Source organism: Loxodonta africana, chromosome 7 (assembly GCF_030014295.1).
Source record: "Loxodonta africana isolate mLoxAfr1 chromosome 7, mLoxAfr1.hap2, whole genome shotgun sequence".
Classification (NCBI taxonomy): domain Eukaryota; kingdom Metazoa; phylum Chordata; class Mammalia; order Proboscidea; family Elephantidae; genus Loxodonta; species Loxodonta africana.
Genome location: NC_087348.1, coordinates 122,032,067 through 122,050,088, shown reverse-complemented (window position 1 = coordinate 122,050,088; position 18,022 = coordinate 122,032,067). Strand labels below are relative to the sequence as shown.

Sequence of the window (18,022 nt, the reverse complement as noted above, 5' to 3'; positions counted from 1 at the left end):
TTTTGATGGATTTAACTTTAAAGTCTATTTTGTCAGGAATTAACATTGCCACTCCTGCTCTTTTTTGTTTGTTTGCTTGATATATTTTTTTCCATCTTTTGAATTTTAGTTTGCTTGTGTCTCTAAGTCTAAGGTGTGTCTCTTGTAGGCAGCATATAGACGGATCTAGTTTTTTAATCCATTCTGCCACTCTCTGTCTCTTTATTGGTGCATTCAGTCCTTTTACATTCAGGGTAATTATGGATAGGTATGAATTTAGTGCTATCATTTTGATGTCTTTTTTTGTGTGTTGTTGACAGTTTCTGTTTCCCACTTAATTTTATGTGCTGAGTAGATTATCTTTATATATTGTCCTTTCTGCTGAGTCTCTATTTTTTTCTTGTATTTTATTTTGATGAGTAGGATAGTTTGTCTCCTTTGTGGTTACCTTATTATTTACCCCTATTTTTCTAAATTTAAACTTAGGTTTTATTTGTTTGTATCGCCGTATTTTCCTCTCCATATGGAAAGTGTATGCTTACATTTCTTAGTCCCTCTTTATTATTTTAATGTTGTCTTCTTTTATATAATAACATCATTGTTACCCTGTTTTGAGCTTTTTTTTTTTTTTTTTTTTATAATCTTGCTTTGTTTATTCAGATTTCCCTGTCTGTGTTGACTTCTGGTTGCTTTGCCCAGTGTTCTAGTCTTGGGTTGATACCTGATATTATTGATTTTCTAACCAAACAGCTCCCTTTAGTATTTCTTGTAGTTTTGGTTTGGTTTTTACAAAATCCCTAAACTTCTGTTTATCTGGAAATGTCTTAATTTCTCCTTCATATTTAAGAGACAGTTTTGATGGGTATAGGAATCTTGGCAGGCAATTTTTTTCCTTCAATTTTTTAAATATGTCATCCCATTGCCTTCTTGCCTGCATGGTTTCTGCCGAGTAGTCCAAGCTTATTCTTATTGGCTCTCCTTTGCAGGTGACTTTTCGTTTATCCCTTGCTGCTCTTATAATTCTCTCTTTATCTTTCCTTTTGGCAAGTTTGATTATAATATGTCTTGGTAACTTTCTTTTAACATCTACCTTATGTGGAGTTCGATGAGCATCTTGGATAGATATCTTCTCATCTTTCACGATATCAGGGAAGTTTTCTGCCAACAAATCTTCAACAATTCTCTCTGTATTTTCTGTAATCCCTCCCTGTTCTGGTACTCCAATCACTCGTAGGCTATTCCTCTTGATAGAGTCCCACATGATTCTTAAGGTTTCTTCATTTTTTAAAATTCTTTTATCTGATATTTTTTGAAATATATTAGTGCTAAGTGATTTATCTTCAAGTTCAGAAATTCTGGCTTCTACTTGCTCAATTCTGCTCCTCTGACTTTCTATTGAGTTGTCTATTTCTGTAATTTTATTGTTAATCTTCTGAATTTCTGATTGCTGTCTATGGATTTTTCCAGCTTATTAAACTTTTCATTATGTTCCTGAATAATCTTTCTAATTTCTTCAATTGCTTTATCTGTGTGTTTCTTGGGTTGTTCTGGGTATTGCCTCGTTTCCTTCCTGATGTCTTGAAGGGTTCTGTATATTAAACTTTTGTATTCTGCCTCTGGTAATTCCAGGAATGCACTTTCATCTAGAAGATCCTTGGATTCTTTGTTTTGAGAGCCTGTTGAGGTGATCATGGTCTGTTTCTTTGTGTGACTTGATATTGACTGTTGTCTCTGAGCCATCTATAAATTTTTGCATTAGTTCATGCTTGCTTACTGTGTCATAGCGTCTTGCTTTGTTTTGTTTTGGTATACCCCTATGGGTTGCTTGAGTGAGCTAGCTTGATTATTTTCACCTTTGGAGCTCTGACGTCCTGTCCCCAGATGGCTAGAGCTGTTATCAGGTATATCAGTCTAGGAGTCCATTCACTTTTCTTGTGTGAATTCAGCTCAGGTTTCCAGGTAGCTGATCAACAAGTGTGTGGTACAGGCTTTGTCCTACAGTCTTAGAGGGGCAGGGGTGATTGGTGTATATACCAGCATCTGATTGCAGCAGGAGGTCACACTCTGAACAAGGCAGGGGGCTGAGAACTGACCCCCAAGTATGTCTGAGGAAAGCACGTCCCTGTTCCCTAGAGCATGCAGGTGGGTGGGTTCTGCAGAGGGACCATAGGCACCCAAAGTTTTTGGTTGTAAGGACTGGGAGGTACCAGTTATCTTTGGACCCCTGTCACGGGTGGCTGGGTCACCTAAGTGGAGCTACCAGTCCTTAGGTCCCTGATGTGGGTAGGTGAGGACCTTATTTAATAGGCAAAGCAATGTCAAACATCAAACACCCACCTCTCCACCGCGCAGCTGAAATGGCTGGAGTCTGCCAACAAGGGCCTATTGTCCTGAAATAGGCCCACACAGGTCCATGCAGAAGGGAAAGTTGTTCAGAGTCCACGGATGGTTTATGCATGGACAGGAGCTGCTTTTGTCCTGAGCTCCCCCAGTTAGTGGAGCTAGCAAATTATCTTTTCCTCCCAGTTGCAAATTTTTTCCTTCCCCAAGGCCAGGAGGATGACTCTAGGTGCTCAACAGTGCCCAGGCCCGGGGAATCCAGCTGCTGAAGCCGGCTCGGGGATGGGGGGGGTGCGGTAAAATATACACAAACACTTAGCTTTTGCCAAGAGTACTGTTCTTCTCAGGTTCGAGAGGTGTGAGTAGCTGTGTGGCTGGCTGCTTCTCCCTGAGGAAACTGTGGCCCAATGCTAGTACCAGCCCGCCGCCACAGCCACCACTCTGGGAATGGTGCCTGAGGGCTCCCCGTGATTCAGGTGTGGTAACTCCTCCACTTCTGAAGGGTCTCTTCCTTCCCCTGCCCCTCAGTTCATTTTCTAAGCTTGCCCTTGAAGCTTAGGGCCCCCAGCTTGTCACAAATATACTCATTTCACTTGTTTTTTTTTGGTCTTTGTTGTAAAGAGGGCTCGCCTGAAGCATCTGTCTATTCTGCCATCTTGGCTCCGCCTCGTGTATAAATTTTTGTATGAGAGATTGACTTGAGCTGTAAACTTTCAGCTAAAGTACAATAACAAAAAATACTGCAAAAGACACATCTGATATCTCAACTCTCAGGGAGAGGCGGTTACACAAGGGCATGAAAATCAGGTAGTGGGGATCACTGGGGGCCATCTTCAAGGTTGCCTATCATACCATTCCTTCTTGCAGACCTGGTGATGTGTCTGGGATTATTTTTGCTTAGCCTGAGTACTTCCTTTAGTATTTCTAGTAGTGTGGATCTTCGATTGACAAATTCTCTCCATTTTTTCTGTCCAAAAATGTGTTTATTTCATTTATGTTTTTGGAAAATTTTTCTCTAGATACAGAATTCTGTGTTGATAGTCTTTTACCTTTAAATATGCTCTATCATTGTTTTCTGGCTTCCACTGTTTCTAATGAAAGCTTAGCTATCATTCTTATTATCACTTTCATTTGGCTATCATTCTTATTATCACTTTCATTTGGCTGCTTTTTAATATTTCTTCTTTATCTTTGGTTTTCAGCAGTTGACTATGATGTCTGCAAATTGGTCTTCTTGCATTTATTCTACTTAGGTTGTACTGAGATTCTTGTATCTGTAACTTGATATATTTCATTTTGTCCAATATTTCTTCTGCCCACTTTTTCTTCACTATTTTTTTTTACTTCAAGTACACGTTAGACCATTTGATTATTAGCCCATAAGATTTCGCTGCTCTGTTAAATTTTTTTTTTTTGCTTTGTGTTTCAGCTTGGATAATTGCTATTGACTCGCCTTTGTGTTAACTGATCCTTACTGTGCTATTTCCAGTCTATTGTTAATCACTTCCGTGAATTTTTCATTTTAAGTTTATTTTTCAGTTCTCGAGTTTCCATTTTTTAAAGTTTCCTGGTAAAATGGGGGATCTTTTCAAAATTCCCCAGCTTGTATGTTTCACCAAACCCTTTAAAAAAAAAAAAAAAAAACCCTTTAACATATTGAAAATTCTTATCTGCTAATTTCAACATCTGAGTCATTTTTATGTCTGCATTACAGGCAGTCTCCAAATTATGAACGAGTTCCATTCCTAAATCTGTCTTTAATTCGAATTTATATGTAAGTTGGAACAATTAGGTAACATCCGTTAGTCAAATGTTTGTTCTAGTATATAGTGTGCCTTTCTATGCATTAAAAACATTAAAAAAACACTTCCAGATACACTAAAATATCTTTAACATAATAATACGATTATAATAATCATGTTTAGATGCTTGTTGCAAAGTAGCACCTGTTTGTTATCATGAACCATTGCAGGTACCATGAATTTTTAATATAATAGGGTTTACAGGGGTTGATTCCTAACTATGGGTTATACATAAATCGGACATTTGTAATCCTGGGACTGCTGTATTGATGTTTTTCTCTCTGCATATACAGTATGCCCCCCCCACCCCCATATGCAGTTTCACTTTCCAAAGTTTCAGTCACCCATGGGGTCAACCACGGCGGGAAAATGTTAAATGAGTAGCATGTTGAAATCTCACTCCGTCCTGCTCCATCCCGCCTGAGGACCACATTCACATAACTTTTGTTGGAGTATATTGTTGTAATTGTTCTGTTTTATTATTATTATTGTTAATCTCTTACTGTACATAATTTATAAATTAAACTTTATCATAGATACGTAAATACAGGACAAAACGTAGTATGTATAGGGTTTGGTACTATCTGCAGTTTCAAGCATCCACAGCGGTCTTGGAACGTATGCCCTGCAGATGAGGGAGGACTATTGTAGGTCCTATTTTCCTGCTTCTTTGCTCATTTGGTAGATCATTTTTTATATGCTTGACATTGTGAATGACGTAGAAATTCCAGATTATGTTTTTTCTCCCTAAACAGTATTGATTATTTATTCTGGCAAGCAGGCAAGTTACTAGTAGATCACCTTAATGTGTTTGAAGCTCAGTTTTAGGCTTTAATGGGGCAGGTATATTTAAACTTTGCCCTGTTTCTAAGGCATAGTTCTTTACTCCTAACATGTGTATTTTGAAAAATCTCAACTGTGTACCCAAAGTATTTACCCCTGACTCTGGCTGAGTGAGAACTCCAATATCTCCTCAGAATTCTGTAGTCCACGAAATCTCTCTTATGACAGATTTTCTGCTATAAAGGCCACTCACACTGGGATTTTAAAAGGTCAAATTTAAATATTGCATTTTGGGAGGATGATCAAAATAGGTCTTCAAAAGTGAGTAATGATAGAAATATTATATCAATTTTTCTAGAAATATTCATGTAAGACAGAAAGTGTAAGGAAATATTACAGAAATAATTATAAGACTGGTTGAGGGTGGAGAAGGGGACAATAAGGGAAGAGATAGCAGTAGGAAAACTGAGATACCAAGAGAACGTTGAGCATCAATAGAATATAATACTTAGATTTGGTAGAAAAGAGAACTAATTCAAGATCAATAATTTACCCACAAGTATGGCCCTGGACACCCTTTCAGCTCAGTAATGAGGTCAGTCCTGGGGTTCACCCTTCAGCCAAAGATTGAACAGGCCCATGGAACATGACAAGATTAAGGGACACACCAGCCCTGGGTCAGGGACTAAAAAGTAGGAGGGGACAAGAAAGCTGGTAATAGGAACCCAGGGTTGAGAAGGGAGAATGTTGACATGTCGTGGAGTTGTTAACCGATGTCATACAACAATGTTTATACTAACTGTTTGATGAGAAACTAGTTTGTTCTGTAAACCTTCATCTAAAGTTCAATTTAAAAAAAATCGAAGCAAAAAAAATAATAATTTACCCACAAAAAGATAAATACTTAGGAATAAATCTAACCAGGGATGTAAGAGACTTATACAAAGAAAACTACTAAACACTATTGCAAGAAACATACGCAAATGGAAAAACATACCATGCTCTTGGATAGGAAGACTTAACATTGTGAAAACGTCAATACTGTCCAAAGAGGTATATAGATATAATGCAATCCCAATCCAAATCCCAACAGCATTATGGAAAAACTAATCACTACCTTTATATGGAAGGGACAAAGGCCCCAAGTAAATAAAACTATACTTAAAAAAGAAGAACAAAGTAGGAGGCCTAATACTACCTGATCTCAGAAACTACTATACAACCACAGTTGTCAAAACGCCCTGATACTGGTAAAACCACAGACACGTAGACCAATGGAATGGAACTGAGAACCCAGACATAAATCCACCTATGGAGAGCTGATCTTTGACAAAAGACCAAAGTTTATTGAATGGGGAAGAGATGGTGTCTTCAACAAATGGTGCTGGTAAAATAGGATATATATCTGTAGAAAAATGAAACAGGATCCATACTTCACACCATACACAAAAACTAATTAAAAATGAATTAAAGACCTAAATATAAAACCTAAAACTATAAAGATCATGGAGGAAAAATTAGGGACAATGCTAGGGGCCCTAATATATGACATAAATAGGATGCCAAATATAACTAAAAATACACACACAAAAGAAGATGAACTAGATAAATGGGACCTTCTAAAAATTAAACACTTATGATCAACAAAAGACCTCTCCAAAAGAGTAAAAAGAGAACCTACAGAGTGGGAAAAAAATTTTGACTACGAAATATCTGACAAGGGTCTAATCTCTAATATTTCTAGAAAACTTCAAAACCTCAAGAAAAAAAGGAAAATAATCCAATTAAAAATGGGCAAAGGATATGAGCAGACACTTCACCAAGTAAGACATTCTGGCTGCTAACAAACATACGAAGAAATGCTCACGATTATCAGCAATTAGAGAGATGTAAATCAAAACTACAATGAGATACCATCTCACCCCAACATTACTGGCACTAATCAAAAAAACAGAAAATAACAAATGTTGGCAAGGATGTGGGGAGATTCGAACTATTTACACTGCTGGTGGGAATGCAAAATGCTACAGCCACTATGGAAAATGGTATGGTGCTTTCTCAAAAAGCTAGAAATAGAAATACTATATGATCCAGCAATCCCATTCTTAGGTATATACCCAAAGAAGTAAGAGCTGTGACACAAATAGACATATGCACGTCCATGTTCATTGCACCCTTATTCACAATAGAAAAAGGTGGAAGCAACCTAAGTGCCCATCTACAGATGACTGGATTAACAAACTGTGGTGCAAACACACGATAGAATACTACGCAATGATAAAGAATAATGACGAATCTGCAAAACATCTCACAACATATGAATCTGGAGGGCATTATGCTCAGTGAGACAAGTCAATTGCAAAAAGACAAATATTGTATAAAACCGCTTTTATAAAGTAACAACAAAAAGTTTACACACAGTAAAAAAAAAAAAAAAAAAAAAAAAAAACAGCTGTACGGTCACCAGAGATGGGAGGGGGAGGGAGGGGAAATGACCAAAGAGATGGCACCAAACCAAACCAAATCCACTGCCGTCGAGTCAATTCTGACTAATAGTGACTGAATAGGACAGAGTAGAACTGCCCCATAGAGTTTCCAAGGAGCGCCTGGTAGATTCAAACTGCCAACCTCTTGGTTAGCAGGCGTAGCACTTAACTGCTACGCCACCAGGGTTTAGACGTGTGTTAATATTGGTGAAGGGGAAGGCAATACGCAATATGGGAAAAGTCAGCACAACATGACTAAGCAAGAGAGGACACTGAGAAGAAAGCAGGAATAAACTACTGGATCCCTGGTGGCAATGGTTAGGACCTCAGCTGCTAACCAAAAGGTTAAGAGTTCGAATTCACCAGCTACTCCTTGAAAATCCATTCTACTTTGTTCCATAGGGTCGCTATGAGCCAAAATTGACTGAATAGCAACAAGTTTTATGGCAACTACTATAGCAGACAATCCTCCTACAGTATCAACAAATAATAATCTACAGAAGGATACACAGATAGATAGATATGCCAAGAGGTGAGGGAGGGGTCAAGAGAACACACCCACTGGCAGATACAGGTTCTGTTGTGAAAATTTCTAAATACATGACTATAGGTGCTCCTCATATATTAATAAAGACAATAGAGCACACAAGTGCCACAGACACCTCATGCGATGAAGTTCCCAGACTCGAATGCAAAGGACCATAGATTCAGGGGACATCTACATCAATTGGCACAACATAGTTCTTAAAGAAAATGTTCTACGTTATACTTTAGTGAGTAGCGTCTCAGCTCTTGAAAGCTTGCTAGCAGCCATCTAAGATACAGCTATTGGTCTCTTTTAGTCTGGAGCGAAAAAAAAAGGAGCAAAAGAGGGTGAAAAAAATAAAGACTCAAGAGCGATCTCCAGAAGCCTAATGGAGCACATGAACCACAGCCTACACTACCCCGAGACCCGAAGAACTAGATAATGCCTGGCTAACACCACCTACCACTCTGACAGAGATCACAATAAAGGGTCCTGGACAGAGCGGGAGAAAAATGTAGAATAAAATTCAAATTCACAAAAAAAGACCAGACTTACTGGTCTGACAGAGACTGGAGGAATTCCTCAGGACTATGGCCCCTGGACACCCTGCCAACTCAGAACTGAAGCCACTCCCAAAGTCCACCTCTCAGCCAAAGATTAGACAGGCCTATAAAACAAAACCCCCACATGTCTGTCAGTTTGTCGTACTGTGGGGGCTTGTGTGTTGCTGTGATGCTGGAAGCTATGCCACAGGTAATCAGATATCATCACCCGTGGAGGACAGGTTTCAGCTGAGTTTCCAGACTAAGACTGACTAGGAAGAAGGACCTGGCAGTCTACTTCTGAAAAGCATTAGCCAGTGAAAACCTTATGAATAGCAGCAGAACATTGTCTGATATAGTGCTGGAAGATGAGCCCCCCAGGCTGGAAGGCACTCAAAAGATGACTGGGGAAGAGCTGCCTCCTCAAAGTAGAGTCGACCTTAATGACATGGATGGAGTCAAGCTTTCAAGATCTTCATTTGCTGATGTGGCACGACTCAAAATGAAACAGCTGCAAACATCCATTAATAATCAGAACCTGGAATGTATGAAGTATGAATCTAGGAAAATTGGAAACTGTCAAAAATGAAATGGAATGTATAAACATCGATATCCTAGGCATTAGTGAGCTGAAATGGACTGGTATTGACCATTCTGAATTGGACAATCATATAATCTACTATGCTGGGAATGACAACCCAAAGAGGAATGGTGTTGCATTCATCGTCAAAAAGAATGTTTCAAGATCTATCCTGAAGCACAACGCTATCAGTGTTAGGATAATATCCATACGCCTACAAGGAAGACCAGTTAATGCGACTAATTATTCAAATTTACGCACCAACCACTAGGGCCAAAGATGAAGATACAGAAGATTTTTATCAGCTGCTGCAGTCTGAAATTGATCAACATGCAATCGAGATGCATTGATAATTACTGGCAATTGGAATGCGAAAGTTGGAAACAAAAAAGAAGGATCAGTAGTTGCAAAATATGGCCTTGGTGATAGAAAGAATGCCGGAGATCGAATGATAGAATTTTGCAAGACCAACGACTTCTTCATTGCAAATACCTTCTTTCACCAACATAAGCGGCGACTATAAACTTGGACCTCGCCAAATGGAACACACAGAAATCAAATTGACTACATCTGTGGAAAGAGATGATGGAAAAGCTCAATATCATCAGTCAGAACAAGGCCAGGGGCCGACTGCAAATCAGACCATCAATTGCTCATATGCAAGTTCAAGCTGAAACTGAAGAAAATCAGAGCAAGTCCACAAGAGCCAAAATATGACCATGAGTATATCCCACCTGAATTTAGAGACCATCTCAAGAACAGATTTGACGCATTGAACACTAGCGACCGAAGACCAGACGAGTTGTGGAATGAAATCAAGGACATCATCCATGAAGAAAGCAAGAGGTCACTAAAAAGACAGGAAAGAAAGAAAAGACCAAGGTGGATCAGAGGAGACTCTGAAACTTGCTCTTGAGTGCCGAGCAGCTAAAGCAAAAGGAAGAATTGATGAAGTAAAAGAACTGGACAGAAGATTTCAAAGGGCCTCTCGAGAAGACAAAGTATTATAATGACATGTGCAAAGAGCTGGAGCTGGAAAACCAAAAGGCAAAAATGCCCTCGGCGTTTCTCAAGCTGAAAGAACTGAAGAAAAAATTCAAGCCTCGAGTTGCAATAGTGAAGGATTCCATGGGGAAAACATTAAATGATGCAGGAAGCATCAAAAGAAGATGGAAGGAATACACAGAGTCATTATACCAAAAAGAATTAGTCGATATTCAACCATTTCAAGAGGTGGCATATGATCAGCCACCGATGGTGCTGAAGGAAGAAGTCCAAGTTGCTCTGAAGGCATTGGTGAAAAACAAGGCTCCAGGAATTGATGGAATATCAATTGAGATGTTTCAACAAACAGGTGCAGTGCTGGAGGTGCTCACTCGTCTATGCCAAGAAATATGGAAGACAGCTTCCTGGCCAACTGGCTGGAAGAGATCCATATTTATGCCTATTCCCAAGAAAGGTGATCCAACCGAATGTGGAAATTAGAGAACAATATCATCAATATCACATGCAAGCAAAATTTTGCTGAAGATCTTTCAAAAAAGGCTGCAGCAGCATATCGACAGGGAACTGCCAGAAATTCAGGCTGGTTTCAGAAGAGGACGTGGAACCAGGGATATCATTGCTGATGTCAGATGGATCCTGGCTGAAAGCAGAGAATACCAGAAGGATGTTTACCTGTGTTTTATTGACTATGCAAAGCCGTTCAACTGCGAGGATCATAACAAACTATGGATAACACTGCTAAGAATGGGAATTCTAGAACACTTAACTGTGCTCATGAGGAACCTTTACATGGATCAAGAGGCAGTTGTTCGGACAGAGCAATGGGTATACTGATTGGTTTAAAGTCAGGAAAGGTGTGCATCAGGGTTGTATTCTTTCACCATACCTATTTAATCTGTATGCTGAACAAATAATACGAGAAGCTGGACTATATGAAGAAGAATGGGGCATCAGGATTGGAGGAAGACTCATTAACAACGTGCGCTATGCAGATGACACAACCTTGGTTGCTGAAAGTGAAGAGGACTTGAAGCACTTACTAATGAAGATCAAAGACCACAGCTTTCAGTATGGATTACACCTCAACATAAAGAAAACAAAAATCTTCACAACTGGACCAATAAGCAATATCATGATAAGCGGAGAAACGATTGAAGTTCTCAAGGATTCCATTTTACTTGGATTCACAATCAACAGCCACGGAAGCAGCAGTCAAGAAATCAAAAGACGCATTGCATTGGGTAAATCTGCTGCAAAGGACCTCTTCAAAGTGTTGAAGAGCAAAGATGTCACCTGAAGACTAAGGTGAACCTGACCCAAGCCATGATATTTTCAATCACATCATATGCATGTGAAAGCTGGACAATGAATAAGGAAGACCGAAGAAGAGTTGACGCCTTTGAATTGTGGTGTTGGCGAAGAACATTGAATATAACATGGACTGCCAAAAGAATGAACAAATCCGTCTTCGTAGAAGTGCAGCCAGAATGCTTCTTAGAGGCAAGGATGGCGAGACTGCGCCTTACATACTTTGGACATGTTGTCAGGAGGGATCAGTCCCTGGAGAAGGACATCATGCTTGGCAGAGTACAGGGTCAGTAGAAAAGAGGAAGACCCTTAGCGAGGTGGATTGACACAGTGGCTGCAATAATGAGCTCAAGCATAACAATGATTTTAAGGACGGCGCAGGACTGGGCAGTGTTTCGTTCTGTTGTACGTAGGGTCGCTATGAGTCGGAATCGACTCGATGGCACATAACAACAACAATAGAACAAAAAATAACACATGTGAGGAATATGCTTCTTAGATCAATCAAGTATACAAGATCGAATGGGCAACGCCTGCCCAAAAACAAAGATGAGAAGGTGGGAAGGGACAGGAAAACTGGACAAATCTAACCGGGAAACCCAATGTGGAAAGTGAAAGAGAGTGCTGACACAATGCAACCAATCTCATGAAAGAGTTTATAACTTTTTGAATGAAAAGGCTGGGACTTGACCAATTCTTATAGGAGCCAAATCAACTGAAGACATCATTTATCCGAAAGTGAGAACTGCTGGAACTGACTGTTCCCCATGCTGGCTAGAAATGGTACTTTCAGACCAGGGGGAGCTTATTTAGAGCAAAAGACCTGAAAGAGGTTGCAGGAGAGAGATGATCTCCAAACAGCAGTTTGCATATATGAGTCAACTCTAAGGTTGACTTTTTCCCCATTCTCAGAGCCTTCCAGCCTTCCGTTGCTGACCCCATGCCTGTTTTTCTATAGAAAATATTTCTTAGGCATGTACATAAGACCCAGAATCTTTAGAAGATTAAGTGATCAATTCCAAATGCCTATATCCCTTATTCTACCATTCTACTCACCAATAAGATATAGGAAGAGGAACATAAGGGTGATACCAGGATTCTTAGGGCCAAGCCGACTCTCATCTGATCCTACCCACCTGAACAAAGAGGGTAGGATCAAAGCCAGGACTGGGGTGATGCAAGAGTGGTACCCAGGGTGGGAAATTTGAGGAGACATCATCAGAGTTTTGCACCCCAGTTTCAGTCCTGGACAAGCACAACATGTGCATTGAACAGGCCTTTCTGAATTGGGGGCAGTCAAGGCAAGAGCGTTCCTTTTGAATTGGTCATGTCATTGTGGTGGCTGGTTGTTAATTTCCGTGGAGTCAGATGGCTCCAGCTCACAGCCATCCCATGTACAACAGAACATAATGTTGCCCAGTCCTGTGCATTCTTCAGTTGTTGGTATACTCGAGTTGTTTTGACCTCTGAATTCAATAAGCATAAAATGTTCTCCAAACTAAAAGCTCTAATGTCTGTGGTAAATTGGAGGTTGTTCTTGGGTTGGCAGGTCAGGGCTTCCTTGTGGATAGGCTTGAGGTGTTTGTGGGCAGCAGTAGCAGAGCTTATAGCAGGCCCTGTAGTGGTGGTGGTAAAACTCTGGAGCCTGATATCTTGGCCTTGAATCCCAGCTCTGACTCTTCCTAGCACTCTGACTGCAGCAGATACATGAGAGCTACTGACAGCTGACATCTGTGACCTACTCCAGAGGCTTCCTCTTGGCCAATGTGAGCCTGGGACCACCACCACCAACTGCTGCCAGCAATCCTCCCCTGTGGATCAGGCTAAGGCTAGACCTTTTCCTTACTCAGTACATTCCCCCTGCCCTACCTTGCTGTATACCTTTTGCTATAGATTTTCCTGAAGAGTAGCACTTCCTCAATAGATCATGTGAAAACCAAAGACACAAGGAAAATATTAGCCCAAAGGACTAAAGGATCACATGAACCACAGCCTCTACCAGTTTGAGCCCAGACGAACTAGGTGGTGCCCAGCTACCACCACCTTCTACTCTGACAGAGATCACAGTAGAGGGCTCCAGGAAGAGCAGGAGAAAAATGTAGAACAAAATTCAAATTCACAAAAAAAGACAAGACTTACTGGTCTAACAAAGACTGAAGGAACCCCTGAGACTATGGCTCCCAGATACCCTGCTGACTCAGAAGTGACGCCACTCCTGAAGCCCACTTTTCAGCCAAAGGTAAAAAAGGCTTATAAAACAAATGGTAACACACATGAGGAATGTGCTTGTTAGTTCAGTCAAGTATATGGAATCAGACATTTGCCCAAAGGCAAGACGCAAAGGCAAGATGGGACAGGAAAACTGGACATGGGGAGCCGGGGGTGGAAAGGGGTAGACTGCTGACACATTGCAGGGACTACAACCAATGTCAGAAAACAATTCGTACTTAAATTTTTGAGTGACATACTAATTTGTGCTGTAAACTTTCACCTAAAGCACGATAAAAAAAATTTTTTTAAGGCCACATTTGTCCTTGTGGATTGTATTTCAGTCCAATGTGAATCTCTTGCTTATTTTCTTGTAAGGAAACTTTTAACAAAGTAATTTACTGTTGGTTTAGGAATTCACTGAACTGAGCCAATGTTTAAAAAAAAAGCCCATTGCCATCAAGACGATTCTGACTCATAGTGACCCTATAGGACAAAGTAGAACTGTCCCACAAGTGTTTCTAAGGAGCAGCTGGTGGATTTGAACTGTCAACCTTTTGGTTAGCAGCTGATCTCTTAACCACTGTGCCACCAGGGCCAATGTTTAGATGTGTTTATTTCTTCCACTCCCCAACTACAACACCAGCTTGTCTACTGAACACGTGCTTCTCTTTCTTTCTTTTTAATTAAATACTAAATGCTGTGAACAATAAGAAAAAAAAATGGGTAATGTGCTCGGAACCCCCTCTCCTAGCTTCTGCTTCTAGGGACCTAAAACAGTGGTGCCTTGACAAAGACTAGAGAAACCCTGAGTGTGGTCCCAAGATACCCCCTTTTTTTTTTTTTTTTAATTGTACTAGTTTCTCATCAAGCATTTAGTACACACATTATTCTATGACATTGGTTAACAATCCCACGACATGTCAACACTCTCCCTTCTCAACCCTGGGTTCCCTGTTACCAACTTTCTTGTTCCCTTCTGTCTTATAGCCTCTGCCCCAGGGCTGGTGTGCCCCTGTAGTCCTGTTTTGTTCCATAGGCCTGTTCAATCTTTGGCTGAAGGGCAAACCTCAGGAGTGACCTCATTACTGAGCTAAAATGGTGCCCGGGGGCCATACTCTCAGGGTTTCTTCAGTCTCTGTCAAGCCAGCAAGTCTCGTCTTTCTTTTTGAATTAGAATTTTGTTCTACATTTTTCGCCAGCTCTGTCTGGGACCCCTCTATTGTGATCCCTGACAGAGCAGTCAGTGGTGGTAGCTGGCCACCAACTAGTTGTACTGGACTCAGTCTGGTGGAGGCCATGGTAGATGTAGTCCATTACTTCTTTGAACTAATTTAATCTTTCTTTTGCCGGACACCCTTTTAACTCAGTACTGAAGTCACTCCTGAGGTTCACCCCCTTCAGCCAAAGATTAGACAGGCCCATAAAACAAAACAAGACTAAATGGGTACACCAGCTCAGGGGCAGGGACTAGAAGACAGGAGGGGACAAGAAAGCTGGTAATGGGGAACCCAAGGTTGAGAGGAGGAAAGCATTGACATGTCATGGGGTTGTTAACCAACATCACAAAACAATATGTGTATTAATTGTTTAATGAGGAGTCTAATTTACTCTGTAAACCTTCATCAAAAGTACAATTAAAAAAAAAAAAAAAACCCAGTGGTGGTTACCCGTCACGCACCAGTGTGTACCTCAGCTGTAAAATTGGGATAGTAGTACAAATCTCTAGAAAGTGTTAAATTTTTTTTTTTTTTTAATATTTGTAAGGTACTTAGAAAAGCGCCTGACACACAGAAACAGCTCAGTAAGGTTAAGCCTGCTGAGTCAGCTCTGCCTCATGGTGACCGCGTGTGTATGCTGGAGTCCTGACTGTGTTATCCTGGTTTTATACTTGAGAATTCAGGAATAATATGACTATGAAAGGGAAAAGTAAATAAATTTGCTTATTGAACAGATTGAGAAACATTTTCTTCTAAAATAGAAAGCATTAGTTTTTACAAATTAAAAGTACAGTAGATTGACTCAGAAACTGAAAATACTCAAGGTGTCAGGTTCTGTCCATTGGAAAATTTGAAAATAATCATATCTCAACTGATATGATTAGGAGTGCTCAACTTTGGACAAATGTTCCTGTTGTTCTGTTGTGTAAAAAAAATTCTGAATGCCCCTGAGGTTAGTCATTCCAATAAATACGTATTTACTACAATGATTCATAATGAAAATTATAGCATTCCAAGAAGGAAAGCAAAAGTGCTAAGGCATATTAGTTATGGGTGTTGCAACTGTTCAGAAATCTGATTCCAAAACCATTCTACTAACTGCATCCACAATGATAATTCTATTAGGAACATTCTCAAAGATAACTTCTTGACTTACCTCATTGATAAATTATAACTCTTAGAAGGCAAAGTGGTAAGACCTGACCCTCACTGTAACCAACACAGAAGAACTTGTTGATGAAGTAAAAAGTAACAGGAACCCTGAGAGAAAGGAGCAAGGTTGTCCGAGATTTTCTTTTATGACTTCGAGATTGCATTCTCTAGGACGCAGGCCCCAGGATGGAGATTGTGTGCCGGTGGGTTATGGGGATTATGTTTCTCAGAAACAAGACCCGTCAGGGAGGAAGGAAGCAGGACTGAGCAGAGTTTCAAATTGAACCATAATGCAGTTTCAACAGAGGTTTTGGCAAGTTCCACAGGAAACTCTGAAGCTGGAATGGCACTTCAAAAATGTCCCAAACTGAAGGGATGGGCCTTGTGCTCCCATAGCAACCAGTCACTGGATACAGATGCTAGCAAGATAACCATGTACGAGGTAGCTCCTTTCATCTAAGAACAATTCCTTGGGAGAGACTCAGCGGGGAGTCACAGCAGCCAACACTCCCAGCATAACACCAATTGTCATGAATTGTGTCCCCCAAAAATGTGTGTCAACTTGGCTAGTCCATGATTTTCAGTATTGTGTGATTACCCATCATTTTGTCATCTGATATAATTTTCCTGTGTGTTGTAAATCCTGCCTCTATGATGCTAATGAGGTGGTTTTAGCGGCAGTTATAATGAGGCAGGACTCAATCTACAAGATTAGGTTGTGTCTTAAATCAATCTCTTTTCAGATATAAAAGAGAGAAGCGAGCAGAGAGACAAGGGAACCTTATACCGCCAAGAAACAAGAGCCAGGAGAACAGCATATCCTTTGGACCTGGGTTCCCTGTGTTGAGAACTTCCTTGACCAGAGCCAAGAGAGAAAGCCTCTACCTGGAGCTGGCACCCTGAATTCAGACCTCTAGCCACCTAGACTGTGAGAGAATAAATTTCCCTTTGTTAAAGCCATCCATTTGTGGTATTTCTGTTATAGCAGCACTGGATGACTAAAACAGCATCATTCATAATGGGCTTGTGAGAGCCAATTATTTAATTTTTAGGAATTTTGTGAGCTACTTGTTAAATACTGCCATTATTAAAAATTAAATTATATGAACTTACGATTTATTACATTAATTTGAAAGTAAAGGTAACAAACACTTAAAACTTATTAATACCTAATTATTTTACTACATTTTACTATTATCTGTGCTGTTGAAATTATTTTTGTCCATTGTATCCATGTGGTGGAAATACTATATAATAGGGTGCTACTGAATAACTGGAAACCCTGGTGGTGTAGTGGTTAAGAGCTACAGCTGCTAACCAAAAGATTAGCAGTTTGAATCCACCAGGTGCTCCTTGGAAACCCTACAGGACGGTTCTATTCTGTCCTATAGGGTCGTTATGAGTCGGAGTCTACTTGATGGCAATGGGTTTGGTATGGTTTTTTAACCGAGTATCTTTTCCCAACTCTATGTTTAGGGACATCATGTTGAAACTGGCCATGCTGGGAGTACTTACTCCACGGAAATTAGCAAATGCTACAAATTAAGGCTTGATTTATTGTTTTATTTATTGATTATCAACACTTTAAAAAGTGATGGTGAAAATGTTAATAATGCAATTCCAACTTAAAAGTATGTTAGCTCTACAGCTGTTATACTGTGAAATCATATATATATATATATATATATATATATATATATATATATATATATATATATATACATATCCCATTACCATCAAGTTGATTCTCTTAGTGACCCTATAGACTGGAGTAGAACTGCCCCATAGGGTTTTCAAAGCTGTAATCTTTAAGGAAGCAGGCTGCCACATCTTTCTCCCGAGGAGCGTCTGGTGGGCTTGAACTATCAACTGAATGCTTTAACCACTGCACCACCAGAGCTCCTCCATATATATGTGTAAAATCTGGACAGGGTAACACAGCATCCATTACAGTGGCCAAGGAAGAGAATGCTCATTGTGGTCATACATCTACTGTAAACTTTAGGAGTGTACATTTCAGAAAGGTTAGAGCAAGGATTAGAAAAAATGGAAACAACAGGAAATTTTGAGCCAGCAGAAAGTCATTCATCG

At 40.0% G+C, this 18,022-nt stretch overlaps 1 long non-coding RNA gene across 1 annotated transcript in view; it reads left to right on the top strand.

Moving 5' to 3' along the window:
• LOC135231758 (uncharacterized) overlaps positions 1 to 16,893 on the top strand; it is a 37,813-nt gene extending 20,920 nt beyond the window's left edge. The window contains exon 3 of the long non-coding RNA XR_010322510.1: positions 16,675 to 16,893. This is a non-coding gene — a long non-coding RNA (uncharacterized LOC135231758). The remainder of the gene's footprint in view (positions 1 to 16,674) is intronic.
• Positions 16,894 to 18,022: the final 1,129 nt, after the last annotated feature.